The sequence below is a fragment of the Schistocerca americana genome, chromosome 2, assembly GCF_021461395.2.
Source record: "Schistocerca americana isolate TAMUIC-IGC-003095 chromosome 2, iqSchAmer2.1, whole genome shotgun sequence".
Taxonomy (NCBI): domain Eukaryota; kingdom Metazoa; phylum Arthropoda; class Insecta; order Orthoptera; family Acrididae; genus Schistocerca; species Schistocerca americana.
In genome coordinates this window covers 956,893,192-956,905,492 of record NC_060120.1, presented here as the reverse complement: position 1 = coordinate 956,905,492, position 12,301 = coordinate 956,893,192, and the positions used below count along the sequence as shown (strand labels likewise).

Sequence of the window (12,301 nt, the reverse complement as noted above, 5' to 3'; positions counted from 1 at the left end):
TGTACGGACTGTACTTTTAAATCTTAGTATGTATAGAGGGCTCTCATTAACACTACAGAGTTTTTTCCTAACCAAATTCTTTCTATAATTTTTCTATAAAGCGACAGCATACAAGTTTAAAGCACTCCGTCTTCAGGCCACTAGTGGCATACCGGGACCATCCGACCGCCGTGTCATCCTCGGCGGAGGATGCGGATAAGAGGGGCGCGGGGTGAGCACACCGCTCTCCCGGTCGTAAGATGGTATTCTTGACCGCAGCCGCTACTATTCGGTCAAGTAGCTCCTCAATTGGCATCACGAGGCTGAGTGCACCCCGAACAATGGCAACAGCGCATGGCGGCCTAGACAGTCACCCATCCAAGTGCCGACCACGCCCGACAGCGCTTAACCTCGGTGATCTCACGGGAACCGGTGTATCCACTGCGGCAAGACCGTTGCCACAGCATACAACTTTGGCTTTTCTATATCACAGTGAAGCTGATAGTATGGTAATTTGTAAGAACATGAAATAGAACAAATATGTAGGCTCAGTCGTAAATAAGCAGGTGGCTGACCGATTCGCTGGTGGAACAGTAGGGAAATGTGTTATGATTCTCGTCGTCAGTTGTTATGATGATAGGTGGCCAATGTTAAATAGAAACATATATTGCAGGTTTGGCAGTGAAGTCGGTAAGGAGCTAGCTGCATAGTCTGTATCTGCAGCGACTGAAATAATTAGTAGTCCTTGGTAAAAAATGATATATATTGTACTTAACTTGTGTTGCAGGCTTCTTCATATGCTGCATACACGTAATTACAAACATATCTTGAGAGGCATTACTTACGCCATACTCGACTAAGCGTCTTGTTAGAAGTTGATTCCTATCAGCTGAAGGCTATGCTGCTTTACTACTTGACGTCCCGAGCAAGAGTGGACGAGAGCTCGCCGGCCGGAGTGGCCGAGCGGTTCTAGGCGCTTCAGTCTGGAACCGCGCCACCGCTACGGTCGCAGGTTCGAATCCTGCCTCTGGCGTGGATGTGTGTGATGTCCTTAGGTTAGTTAGGTTTAAGTAGTTCTAAGTTATAGGGGACTGATGACCTCAGATGTTGAGTCCCATAGTGCTCAGAGCCATTTGTACCATTTGACGAGAGCTCGCTAGAAACTTGTCACAAGCCGCGGAGCGGCGCTGGTCGCGACTCGCGGATCCGGCGATATCTATTACGGACCGCGGTCGATATCTGCAACTCCTAACAAGTGTGGTATCAAACGTTGATACCACAAAATGCAATCAGTCTAGAAAGGAGTTTCCTTACAAAACACTCTTGTAATCCATCCTAGAATATTGTTCAAGTGTGGGAAAACTGTAGAACATAGCTCTAACGGGGGATGTTCAATGTATACGAAGAAGAGCAGCACGAATGTTCACAGGCACAGGTTTGTCTCGCTCATGGAAGAGCGTCGTGGAGATGCTGAAAGAGATGAACTGCCAGACTCTCGAAGATGGATGCAAATTATACAGTGAAGCCTCTACTTAATAAGTTCTAACAAACAGCTTTAAGTCATAAATCTAGAAAGAAGCACCTGCATGTCACTCCCGTCGGATCTCGGAGATAAGATCAGACTAAATATAATGAATATGTAGACGTTTAAGCAGTTATTTTTTCTGCGCTCCATACATGAGTGGAACGTAAGAAGCCCTAATAACTAATACATTGGGAAGCACACACCGTCATGCATTTTACAGTGGTTTACAGAGTATGGATATAGACTTCGATGTAAATCGACCACCATTACCACCACGTCACTTGATAATCTTTCGAAAACAAACGGTCACTGATTCCTTGTTCAGCTGACACACACACACACACACACACTGAAAGGTCTGTCACCCCTTGTTAATCACTTCGTCCCTGCAGAAGCACTGCAGCTATCTCAGCTACGTAGCGAGCCATCGGCATGAGTAACTAGAGGTATGACAGGGAATGACAGAGTTTGTTTGCCGCTAGCAACTAGTAGTTGCGACAATAGGTTTTTTTTGTGATGAAGAAGGCACAGAAAGGTGGCCAGGGCGGCAGAAGTGAAAGAAACAGCCTTAGGCTTTTCCAGGAAAGCATCCAGACTTCCATAAAAGCGTGACCACTTTGCTTGTGAGTGCAGGCAGTGACATGTCGCTATAAAGCGGCCAAACGACGGCGGTCCAGGCTTCAGCAGGACAATGCCCAGTAGCCTGCTTTCCGGAGACGTATTGTCCACCTCGGATGTGCGGCTGACAGAGTTTTATGATGTTCTCTAGGAAGGAGAACATACTCCGAATAAGTGCGTCGAGAAGCATCCCTCTACCAGTCTAATCCGAACTGTGAACGAGATATCTAAAATCTTGAACACATCCCGGTCCGCAGATAACCTTAGTCGTATTTTTCAAACATTTCTAGTGGAGTTCGAAGCGCAACAGTCGTTTTAAAACAGTATTTTTATTTAATTTCCTGTATGACCCTCGGATTTATTTCTGCCCTTCAACACAATATGGATGGAACTCCTGTTTGGGCTGACCTTTCATGACAGCGCATGCCATTCAAAGTAAACGCAATTACTAGGCAGTAGAATTTTCTGTTGCCTTTCTGTTCGCTTTGCTTCACATTCAGATTCGTTTCGGCAGCGACGCAGAGCCCAATATTTACATCTGCTGCTTTTAATTTCGCGAGTCTGCTAATTAGAATCTCTTTGGTGGAAAAATTGAAATTAATTTTGCTGTTCATATAATTGGACGCCGCCGTAAACAATCTTTTTCTGAGAAAACAAAGAGTGTGTGTACCTTAGTGAAACACACTGTAAGGTGTTTCATTATCGAAAGAAAATAAACGCAACTGAACTCTAAAAAAATTTTTAACTTTTGTGAATCGTCCGATGACCCAATAGGGAATCAATATTTGGTTCCTTGCTGGGAGTCTCATTCGAATATCATAGGGGCTAGGGTCACCGACTGGAAATTGTGTTATTCGTAATTCAGTTTTAATAATATGGTACCAGGATTAGCTGACCTTCAAAAGTATAATATTCGAAATTTTTTGTTAATGACTGTTCTATTTGGCTTTGGGGCGGTGTATGCTGACATGTACGGTGGCAGGTAACTGATAGTCAGCTGCTACCTGTTCAGGGTATTTCACAATTCCTAATACAGGCTTTTCTATGGGTTAAATACAGTTCTGAGTAGATAAATTTTTGATAAGGAACCCTTGTCCGGAAATATACCGTTGTGATGTAAAATAAGTCTGAAGCTCGAATAACTTGCAAATCTCCTGTTTCACAGTATGCGCACAGGGGAGATAAGAAGCTGTGAACTTTTTACTCTGTAGAATCCCTTTCTCCCGAACTATATTCAGTACCTCCTCAGTAGATATGCGATCTACTCATCTAATCGTCAGCATTCTTCGACAGCAACACGTTTCAAACGGTCCTGTCGTTTCCTTGTCTGAACTGCTTATCGCCGACATACAAGGCTACACACTCGTTCACGGATTTCTTAACAAAACTCAGCAAAGTTAAGGTTTTTGAAAAACGGGGATTTTATAGCTTTGTACATCTGGCTGTTGCTTCTTGTTCGGAGCAACTGTGAGACGAGAGAGATAAGCTAGAAGTTATCTTGTACTTTCTGTCATTTGTATTAACTAATCGGTTCGTAAAATCTCTGTACGTTATTTCCTTTCGGTAGAATATTGAAAACCAGTGATTGCATGATTTGTAATTTTTCAGAAACACGAAGCATTTTCGAATCTAACAAGAACTTTATTTGCAATGAAAGGTCGTCAGCGCGTTGAGACTACGCAGACAACGCAAATAAACACAGGGAGGTCGCATTAGCAAACTGAGCGGATCGCGGGTAGACTTGGAAATGGACGCGTTGTACACGGACTGAGAACTGGCGCTTACATAGGTAAATGCAGTGTGATGCTAGTGAGTGCAGTAACATTTTCGAGATGTCACTTGTTGTATTAAATTTGAGTTTAAAATCATTAAAATCTGCCTCATCTCGAATAGTACATTTCCTGATATTTGCAATATCGTGTCATTAAATTACACCGGATTGGATTACCATATGGAGCAATGATCTGTACGCTTCTCTTGTAGTAATCATTTGTGTAGTGAAACGACTATACCGAAAAGAGATTAGAAGATCTGCAAGAAACTCACGTAATGTGACCTGCATGCAAATTAGATGGAATAAAATCATGTGGTTCGGATACTTTTGAGCATGAGAGTATGTACCGGGTGATCAAAAAGTCAGTACAAATTTGAAAACTGAATAAATCACGGAATAATGTAGATAGAGAGGTACAAATTGACACACATGCTTGGAATGACATGGGGTTTTATTAGAACGAAAAAAATACAAAAGTTCAAAAAATGTCCGACGGATTGCGCTTCATCTGGTCAGAATAGGAATAATCAGCATAACAAAGTAAGACCAAGCCCAGATGATGTTCTTTACAGGAAATGCTCAATATGTTCACCATCATTCCTCAACAATAGCTGTAGTCGAGGAATTTTGTTGTGAACAGCACTGTAAAGCATGTCCGGAGTTATGGTGAGGCATTGGCGTCGGATGTTGTCTTTAAGCATCCCTAGAGATGTCGGTCGATCACGATACACTTGCGACTTCAGGTAACCCCAAAGCCAATAATCGCACGGACTGAGGTCTGGGGACCTGGTAGGCCAAGCTGAGCACACGACCACCACCAAACGACGCGCACAAAAGATCTGTCGAAAGTTTTGTGAACTATGTTTTTTTTTAGGTTCTAATAAAGCCCCTTGTCATTCCAAGCATGTGTGTCAATTTTTACCTCTCTATCTACATTATTCCGTGGTTTATTAAGTTTTCAAATTTATACTGACTTTTTGATCACCCAGTATATTACTTTTATTCTCTTTCTGAAATAATTTTGGAGGCAATGATGTATGAATAAATATGGATTTCAAACGCAGCACTGGAATGAAAATAACATGGAATCTGCGGTTACTTAGGGTAGTTAAAGTCTCTTTCACATATAAGATGCATCAGGTGACACCAAGAGTGTTTGTACGCACCAGTCAAAGCATCAGACCAGCCTCCTCCCGTAACAGACCAAGTTACCTCATCAATACTTGGAGCTTCTGAAACTAGTGACAACAGCAACAACAACTCATCCATAAACAGTGCAGAGACAATTCTCTACAACTGTCTCTGAATTCTTCCTTCTCAAAGTTGGCCAAGAGATTTAGAGCTGGAAAGGTAGTAAGGGACTAGGAGCTCCATGAAGTTTCGGGATTGCAGCCTGATGATGTCGATATTTTGACACAATATTTCGGCAGACAACCGTTTAGCCATCCTCAAGTGAGTGTTTATCACTAGCGAACGCTAGTTATCACCGCTAACTTCATACCAAAAAATGGCACAGAGAATCATGTGCAAAGGCAGCCGCTGCATGAGCGCCCTCTGATTGCGTTTGCATTGCTCCCGCATTCAGACAAGCAGCGACCACGGAGTATCACCACTGCGCATGAGCGTGCGAGCCATAGGTGGACCAACATCCGAAGAGGGCGCGAAACTTGACACAGGTCGCTCATGTAGCAGGCATGTAGCATGCATTTTTGCTGTATGAGATCTGTTAAAAAAATTCCTGAACTTTGTCCACAAAATTTTTCTACGCTTACATCGGTCTCCTTCACAATTGATACACCGTTCCCAACGGCGTTTCCACTTCCGGAAGCAGCGTTGGTACGCCTCTTGCTATACCGCGCAAAGCGCCGTCTGCGAATTTTCTTTTATCTCGTCTATCACTGCAAATCTTCGTCCTTTCAACGGGATTATCTACTTTGGAAATAAAAAAAGTCCACAGAGGCCATCTCTGGAGAGTACGAAGCTTGAGGCCGCGCACTGATTTCGTTATTTATGAAATAGACACGCCACCAACAGTGATGAATGTGCAGATGCGTTATCGTGAAGCAGGAGCCATGAATTGTCTCGACCCATTTCAGGTCGTTTCCTTCTCACATTTTCTCGCAGGCATAGCAACACGTCCGTATAGCACCATCGATTAACAGTTTGTTTCTGCGGCACGAATTCATGATGAAATAATTCTTCAAAGTCAAATAAAATTACCAGCAAGACTTCGACATTTGACCTGACTTGACGAGCTTTTTTTGGTCTTGGAGAAACTTTCCCGACCCATCGGAACATTGAACCTTGGTCTTAACATCATAACCGTAGACACAAGTTTTTTCACCGGTAACGATTCTCTTAAGGAACATCTCGTTCTCATTTGTGTGAACCTGAAGTTCTTCACAGATTGCGAGCTCGAAGGTCTTTCTGGTGTTGACTCAAGAGCCTTTGGACGAGCTTGTTGGCAACACGATCCATTCCAAGATGCTGTGTCAGGATTCCATGCCACGAATCAACTGAAGTGCTACATTCTTCTGCAGTCCCTCGGACAGTTAGTCTTCGATTGGCACTCGCAATTTCATTGACGTTAGTGACATGAGTATCACCGGTAGACGTCAAAGGGCATCATGAACGAGGGTCATCTTTAACTTCCGTCTGGACATTTCTAAACAGCGTGAACCGTTCATAACACCAAGTACACCTGAAGCAGTCATTACCGTAGGCTTTCTGCATCATTTGGTGTGTGTCTGTAAAGATTTTATTGACTTTCAAGCACAGCTTAATGCAGACGCGTTGCTCCTCTAACTCTGCCATCTCGAAATTCGCAAACTGTGGGACACAACGCTTTACTGAATACACCACTGAACAATAACTAACAAATATACAACAATGAAACTTCCGACACTTAAACGTTAAACATAGGTGTGTGCAGGGATGCCAACCGCAGTTAGCTCCAATACACAATTGGCGTGAAATTACGAATGTTGTGGATTTTTTTGAGCAACCTCGTAAAGTTGGCAGTGTGAACTAGCAATCTCCAGTAATAAACACTCAAATAAGATGGCTGAATGGTTGTCAGCCGAAATAACGTGGCAAGACGTTGACATTACTCGGTTGCAGCCCCGAAACTTCATGGAATTTCATAATTAAATGTTTCCCTGAGTCATTTAAGTCCCTTCTTTATCTACGATAATGATCGAAGCAGAAGAAATGAATTAAAATTTGTGCTGCGGCCGGGACTCAAATGCGGGCCTTTTTGCTTGCTAGGCAGAAATTCTGAAGAGTCTTAAATGTCTCAGAGGAAACAATTATAAGATCTATAAGACCACTTATGATACAGGACTTTCCCATTACGAGCAACGCTGGGGTTCTATTCCAATGCCAGAGAGCATCGCTGTAAGGGAAAATAAGCTGAAGATATGAAGTTTGTGTCGGGGAGGGCACTAAACTTCAATATTTCGTGCAGCAATTGACCATCGTGCTGTGGTGGCGTAGTGGCTAGCGTTTCTGCCTAGGACCAAAGCCGGCACGGTAACTCTGCGTGTTTAGTCAGTCGGTTAGCTGCCCTCTCTAATAAAAAGACTGAGTTAATGGATCAACGACGAGCTGAAACGAGTGTCTTGCGACGTCCGCCCCGAGGAGATACAAAGAACAAAATGAGACAAAGAAAAAGGAACAAGAGGACCTAGGTTCGAGTCCAGGCGGCAGCACAAATTTTAATTCATTTCTTCAGCTTCGATCTTCACGGAGTTCTCTTTACACTCGGAAAATTTCAAGAAGCAAGAGCTTACTTCAAGACATATGTTCTAGCACTGAAGACAAGTTAGCTTCATAAATGAGATGACAAAGTGGGAAAACGCCAACCAAGCAGCTGTGAAGAGATCTATGGTCACAATTTCACCACACGACGAAGAAAGAGCGGAAACAAATATTTTTTATGGCGACGGAGAGGACACAGAACACATCTGCAGCTGCGATCTCCTCATCCGATCAAAAGGAACGGAAATGTTGTTGAAATGCATGAGCTGTTCAGAATGGAGCCATCCGCATTATCCTCGAGTTAGAAGCAGACAAAAAAATCGCGAGTTGAATCGATAAGACAATGACTGTTTCATTCTCTGAACAGAAAGTACTATACGGTACTCGAACAGTTGCGAAATTTTAAATGGGACTTGTGTGTTGGTAAGTACATGCATGTAATGTAAGATATTTTAAATTTTGTTAATGGTTATTATTACTTTGTTAGGATATTTATAAGCTTTAGTTCGGGTATTACTTGTTAAATCTTTATGCTAATGCTCAACACTAAAAAAAGAATATGTCTGTGAGAAAAGGTGTGCCATTCCGCGCCGTCGGACAGCCCAACGTCACATTGCTAAATACTCTACTGGTCATTAAAATTGCTACACCAAGAAAAAATGCAGATGATAAATGGGTATTCATTGCACAAATATAATATACTACAACTGACATGTGATTACATTTTCACGCAATTTGGGTGCATACATCCTGAGAAATCAGTACCCAGAACAACCACATCTGGCCGTAATAACGGCCTTGAAACGCCTGGTCATTGAGTCAAACAGAGCTTGGATGGCGTGTACAGGTACAGCTGCCCATGCAGCTTCAATACGATACCACAGTTCATCAAGAGTAGTGACTGACGTGTGGCGACGAGCCAGTTTCTCGGCCACCATTGACCAGACGTTTTCAATTGGTGAGAGATCTGGAGAATGTGCTGACCAGGGCAGCAGTCGAACATTTTCTGTATCCAGAAAGGCCCGTACAGGACCTGCAACATGCGGTCGTGCATTGTCCTGATGAAATGTAGGGTTACGTAGGGATCGAATCAAGGGTACAGCCACGGCTCGTAAACACATCTGAAATGTAACGTCCACTGTTCAAAGTGCCGTCAGTGCGAACAAGAGGTGACCGAGACGTGTAACCAATGGCACCCCATACAATCACGCCGGGTGATACGCCAGTATGGCGATGACGAAAACACGCTTCCAATGTGCGTTCACCGCGATGTCGCCAAACACGGATGCGACCACCATGATGCTGTAAACAGAACCTGGATTCATCCGAAAAAATGACGTTTTGTCGTTCGTGCACCCACGTTCGTCGTTGAGTACACCATCGCAGGCGCTCCTGTCTGTGGTGCAGCGTCAAGGGTAACCGCAGCCACGGTCTCCGAGCTGATAGTCCATGCTGTTGCAAGTGTCGTACGAACTGTTCGTGCAGATGGTTGTTGTCTGGAAAACGTCCACATCTGGTGACTAAGGGATCGAGACGTGGCTGCACGATCCGTTACAGCCACGCAGATAAGATGCCTGTCATCTCGACTGCTAGTGATACGAGGCCCTTGGGATTCAGCACGGCGTTCCGTATTACCCTCCTAACCCACCGATTCCTTATTCTGCTACCAGTCATTGGATCTCGACCAACGCGAGCAGCAATGTCGCGATACAAAAATGGTTCAACTGGCTCTGAGCACTATGGGACTTAATTTCTAAGGCCATCTGTCCCCTAGAACTTAGAACTGCTTAAACCTAACTAACTTAAGGACATAACACTAATCCATGCCCGAGACAGGATTCGAACCTACGACCGTAGCGGGTAAACGGTTCCAGATTGTAGCACCTAGAACCGCCCGTCCACCCCGGCCGGCAATGTCGCGATACGATAAACGGCTATCGCGATAGGCTACAAACCGACCTGTATCAAAGCCGGAAACGCGATGGTACGCATTTCTCCTCCTTATATCACAGCAACGTTTCACCAGGCAACGCCGGTCAACTGCTGTTTGTGTATGAGAAATCGGTCGGAATATTTCCTCGTGTCAGCACGTTGTAGGTGTCGCCACCGGCGCCAACCTTGTGTGAATGATCTGAAAAGCTAATCATTTGCATATCACAGCATCTTCTTCCTGTCGGTTAAATTTCGCGTCTGTAGCACGTCTTGTTCGTGGTGTAGCAATTTTAATGGCCAGTAGTGTATTTTTTTAACTGTTCGAGAGCTTCTCAACAAATGGCCATGGGATGTAAAATTGCATTCACACAGTTTCAACCGGCCTATTAAATTTTGAAATATAATTTTTGGGCCAGCTCCCTATACATTAATCATGTGAAACTTCTGCAGTCGACATCGTTCATTATCTCCCTCGCGGGCTTCTAACTACTCTTGAATTATCTACTTGCAAACGTCGGCGGCATACGAATATTTCTCGTAATTCGGCAACAGAAATTTTAAGGACACTATCTGATCAAATTTCCCAGACACTCCCACGTAATAAGGAGTTGACCAATAGATATCACCAGAGCAGTACCCTCAAACACAAAAGGAGACGGTAAGTATTGTGTTGTTAGTGGAGAAACAGTAACAGGAGGATGCGTCATTCAGAAGAGCTCACTGATCTCCAAAGTGTACTAGTCATTAGTTGTCATCTTAGTAACAAATCTGTCAGAGATATTTCAAATTTTGTAAAGCTGTCCAAGTCGACTGTTGGTGACGTGACTGTTAAGTGGAAAAGCGATGGTACGACCACAGCCAAACCAAGACCAAGGAGACCTCATCTGCTGACCGACAGGGACCATCGACTATTGTGGAGGGTGGCTGTAAAAAAATCAAATGGAATCTGCGGAAGGAATCACTCGTGAGTTTCAAAGTGCTACCAGCACCCCAGGCAACGGCCTTGCCGCAGTGGATACACCGGTTCCCATGAGATCACCGAAGTGAAGAGCTGTCGGGCGTTGACGGCACTTGGATGGGTGACCATCCAGGCCGCCATGCGCTGTTGCCGTTTTTCGGGGTGCACTCAGCCTCGTGATGCCAATTGAGGAGCTACTCGACCGAATAGTAGCGGCTTCGGTCAAGACTACCATCATAAAGACCAGGAGAGCGGTGTGCTGACCCAACGCCACTCCTCTCCACATCCTCCTCTAAGGATTACACGGCGGTCGGATGGTCCCGGTAGGCCACTCGTGGCCTGAAGACGCAGTGCTTTACCAGCATCCCAACTGGCACAATGAGCCGGCCGCGGTGGTCTAGCGGTTCTAGGCGCGCAGTCCGGAACCGCGCGACAGCTACGGTCGCAGGTAGGAATCCTGCCTCGGGCATGGATGTGTGTGATGTCCTTAGGTTAGTTAGGTTTAAGTAGTTCTAAGTTCTAGGGGACTGATGACCACAGATGTTAAGTCCCATAGTGCTCAGAGCCATTTGAAGTGGCACAATGACTGTGCGTTATGAACTACAGAGGATGCAATAGGACGGTCTAGCAGCTTGCCATAAGCCACACATACCTGTAGTAGGTGCTAAGCATCGCTTCAGGTTGTGTAGGGTGTGACACCGCTGGACAGTGAACGACTGGAGATTGGTGAGTCGGAGTGACCAGTAATGCTGTTCCGTGTTTCAGTCCGATGGAAGAGATGGGGTTGGTGAATGCCTGGAGAACGTTACTTGCCATCACGTGTTGAGCTAACAGTAAAGTACAGTGGAGGTGGTGTTCCGGTATGGGTGTATTTTTAGTGGTGTAGTCCCCTTACTGCGTTTAATAAAAAGCTAAACGCGGAAGAACGTGAAAACAGATGTGACTCTTCAAGTTTTCCTGGTGGATATATTGTAAATAGTCTTCACGAGTTTGCCGCCGGATGACATTGTGCAAATTCCACAACATTTCCTCGGAGCAACTGTCCGACATCTTTAGGTGGTTCAACCTTGATGCTGGCTAAGTGCGACCACCTAGCCACCAGCAAGGTTGAACCATCTAAGGTGTCGGGCAGTTGCTCCGAGGAAATATTGCGGAATTTGCACAACGTCGTCCAGCGGCAAACCCGCGAAGACTATTTATAATGAAAACGTTTTGCAGCGTTGCGTACTGCGTGCAGTAGATGAATAGTTCGGAGACGATGACTATGCACCCTATCATCAAGCAGAATCTGTGAGGCAAGGGTTTGAGTACAGTAGCATGCGTGTATTGGTTTGGCCTTCCCAATGTCTCGGCATGAAGCCAATCGAAATCTCTGAGACGAATTAGAACATCGACTTGGTTCCAGAAGCGAACGTCCCACGTCACTACCTTGTCTCTTTTCGGTTCTTGAGCAGAAATGGACTTCCAATCCTCCACAAACTTCGGGACACATCATTCAAAGTGTCCCTAACACGGTTCAAGCTTCATGAAGGCGAAGAGCGGACACACCCCATATTAATGTCCACCAATAGGTGTCTGGATATTTTTGATCAGATAGTGTATTCTCTGCTATGTTTACTTAGTCGTCGACACACAGCCATATGCACCAAGAGGGCGCCACCATCCATTCACTCCACCTGTGGTGATACACTGAGCGCCAATCTGGTGCCGGCCACATGGCACCCATACAAGGTCTGTTCAAAAAATTCTGAAACTT

At 44.8% G+C, this 12,301-nt stretch overlaps 1 pseudogene; it reads right to left on the bottom strand.

Annotated features, from left to right (window-relative positions):
- Positions 1–321: 321 nt before the first annotated feature.
- Positions 322–439, bottom strand: LOC124597136 (annotated as a pseudogene).
- Positions 440–12,301: the final 11,862 nt, after the last annotated feature.